General features: G+C 36.9%; 1 pseudogene; it reads left to right on the top strand.

Moving 5' to 3' along the window:
• The window catches only part of LOC122065636, a 16,506-nt pseudogene extending 13,715 nt beyond the window's left edge, over positions 1 to 2,791 (top strand).
• Positions 2,792 to 3,250: the final 459 nt, after the last annotated feature.

The raw sequence follows: 3,250 nt of genomic DNA, 5'->3' as shown, positions 1-3,250 counted from the left end.
TTTTTTTTTTTGTTACAGCATTAGTATTGAACCACATAAAGATATTATTTATTTATTAATTTTTTTTATTTTTTTAATTTTGTCTCATCCATTATCAAGGTTATTGTTTATTTATTAATTGTTTTTCTTTTATCTTATCCATCATCACGAGTTTAGTAATCTTTATTTTTTGATCGGTATTGTTTTGGTATCGGTCTCAATCGATGCTAATTAAGATCAGTATCAATGTTAAATTCCCCATTAAGGTTGCAACACATGGTCTTAGGGATAAAAAATTAATTAAAAATTTAATAAAAGTATTGAATATGTATTTAAAAGGAGCCAGGGGAGAAAGAGATGTAAAAGTCCCAAAGTAGGGGAGTATCGAAAAAAAAGTAAAAAATAGAGGAGTTGTAGTAAATATAGGTCAAGTGTAGGTGAGTGATAGTTTAAAAACAAAAGTAAGATAACATTGTTAATATATTTCTGCCATTAAAAGGGTAGTGAGCACCTTTTCAAGTATCGGTTTGGGATCAGCTGTATTGGATCAATATCGGTTGAGATCGATCCTTGATAGATCCAGATCGATTATTCGTATCGGTTGAGGGGTAAAATAGTAAAAAACTTAGTACCTTTTAAAAAAAGCAGGGACAAAATCGATCGACCCACCAATCCAAACAATATCGGTTGTTCTCCCCGTGTTTGTGGCGTAGAGCAGCTTCTGGATAGAAAACTTTGTTTCCTATTTTTGGGTGGATAAAATTTATATGGGAAAAGAAACTCGATCTAGGAGTGTGGGAGTAGTGCCAAACACATTGGGGATAGGGGGCAAATAACCACAACACCCCCAATGAAAGGAGAAAATTCTCACCTTCTTGATGCTTCTATGTGGGATTCCTATTGATCCCATGCTGGTGTACTCTTCCCCAATTAATATTCAATAAAACTCAAATATACATAACGAATACCCCAAAAGGGGAAGACAACAAAAGAAAACAAGGTAAGATTACGTCTTTAAGGAGAGAGGGAAGTTCCAAGGAAGTGGCAACGTTATAATTCTTGAGATAATCCACCCATAAGCCAAAAGAGAAACTCAACATAGCTTTGATCTCGAAAGAGATTGCTTTTTAAAATCCGAAAAATTGTCCTGAATTTTATTTTATATTTTCCTGCTATGTTTGGTTGTAAGGGAAATTAAAGGGAAAGGAAGTGAAATTTTCATACTTAAAATATATATATATATATATATATATGTAATCATTACCCATGTGACTTTAACATTAACTTCACATCATTACATATTTGGTTATAAAATTTCACTTTACTTTGCATCCAAAACCCTTTGCTATAATATGTAAAATAAAAATTATATATAAAATATATCATTATTAAATATGATTAAAAAAATTAAGTAGTTTATACAATCATATAAGATAATGATTATAAACAATTCTTTTTAAAGTATGAAAATTTCACTTCTCTTCCTTTTAAATTCCCATTGCAATCAAACGTAGCCTCCAAGATTACATTCTCTCTGCTATGTTAATTATCTTGTGTACTGTAACAACAGATTCAAGCTACTTGATAAATGGGTATTTAGACACCCCCGTTGATTGGATCCCAGGAATGAAAGATATCCATTTGAGAGATATTACTAGTTTCGTTTGAACTACGGATCCAAACGATATCATGCTCAACTTCATCAAAGATGAAGCGGCCAGAGCTAAAAAAGCTGCGGCGGTCATATTAAATACCTTCGATGCCCTAGAGCATAACGCCTTGAAAGCACTCTCTGTAATGTTGCCGCACGTTTACAGCATTGGTCCTCTTCAATTGCTGCTGAACCAGATTCAAGACGACGGTTCGAAGTCAATCGGGTTCATGAATTTGTGGAGAGAAGAACCGGAGTGTCTTAATTGGCTCAATTTAAAAGAACCCGGTTCGGTGCTTAATGTGAACTTCGGGAGCGTCACGGTTATAACACCTCAGCAACTGGTAGAGTTCGCATGAGCAGAACATTTTGTGGATCATAAGACCTGGCCTAGTGGAGGGAGACTCGGCCGTGTTGCCGTCCGAGTTTGTGACTCGAACCAAAGAGAGAGGCATTCTGGCGAGTTGGTGTCCACAGGAGGAAGTGCTCAACCACCCAGCCGTGGGTTGTTTCTTGACGCACAGTGGTTGGAACTTCACACTTGAGAGCATATGCGGTGGGGTGCCCGTGTTGTGTTGGCCGTTCTTCGCCGATCAACTGACGAACTGCCGGTATTCGTGCGTTCATTGGGGGATCGGCGACGAGATCAACAATGACGTGAAGCGGGAAGACGTTGAGGGGAATGTGAGGGAAATGATGGTGGGAGAAAGGGGAAAGGTGATGAAGATGAAAGCCATGGAATGGAAGAAGAGAGCAGAGGAGGCCATTGCTCCTGGTGGGTCATCCAACGTTCATTTTGATGAGATGGTAAACCAAGTGCTTCTGGCCACTCCCAACTAAACAGGAATCCGGATCAGATTTTACATACGAGAACAATCCATTACTCTTCTGAAAGAACTTTGAACATATCCAAATGGCACACGCTTCTCAATTCCCCTGAGTCCACCGCCTATGGTAGTCTTTTTCATACACCACACGCAATTCTTGGAATTCCACAGATCCATTCTCCTAATCAAATGAGACGGCTAAGCTTTGGTTGTTTTCAACTAGTTTTAAGTGGAAACTTTAGGTATTGATTACATATTGCCTTTTACCAAAAAGAAGATTACGTATAGTTTTAGAATCTTGTTCAAATGATAATGGCGTCTCATCGTTTACAAGCACCTTTTTCTTAAAAAAATATTCTATAGGGATTTTGATTGCATATATGACGTGTTCTATTTTTCTTTTTTTCCAAATTATCAAACGACGTGTTCCATTTCGAATCTTCCTTTCGTTGGCGATCGTCAGCCTGTGGATTTAAGAGGATAGCTGCCCTTATGATGTTTGGTTTTTATAGAAGAAGCCCAGAAAAACTGGAGGAAATCTTTGTTTATCCAAGTTTTTCTCATATTCGACCTTTTATCCCCGATTAAATGATTCAGATCCTCTCCAATATTATTAAAGGATTAGTGATTCGACTTTCTTATTGTATTTTGTTTGCTTCTTCTTCTCTAAATGGCAAAGCCAAATGTGAAGGGTCCAAGTAAAAGATGAATTTGTATTTGAGTTACCTGGGTATGTCTGGACGTCATTTTTATTTTTTTAATTCCATTTCACTGACCATTAGCAAAAGGAAAG

Source organism: Macadamia integrifolia, unplaced genomic scaffold, assembly GCF_013358625.1.
Source record: "Macadamia integrifolia cultivar HAES 741 unplaced genomic scaffold, SCU_Mint_v3 scaffold2077, whole genome shotgun sequence".
NCBI classification, from domain to species: domain Eukaryota; kingdom Viridiplantae; phylum Streptophyta; class Magnoliopsida; order Proteales; family Proteaceae; genus Macadamia; species Macadamia integrifolia.
Note: the sequence above shows the minus strand (reverse complement) of the source record. Positions and strands in the feature narration are given on the sequence as shown.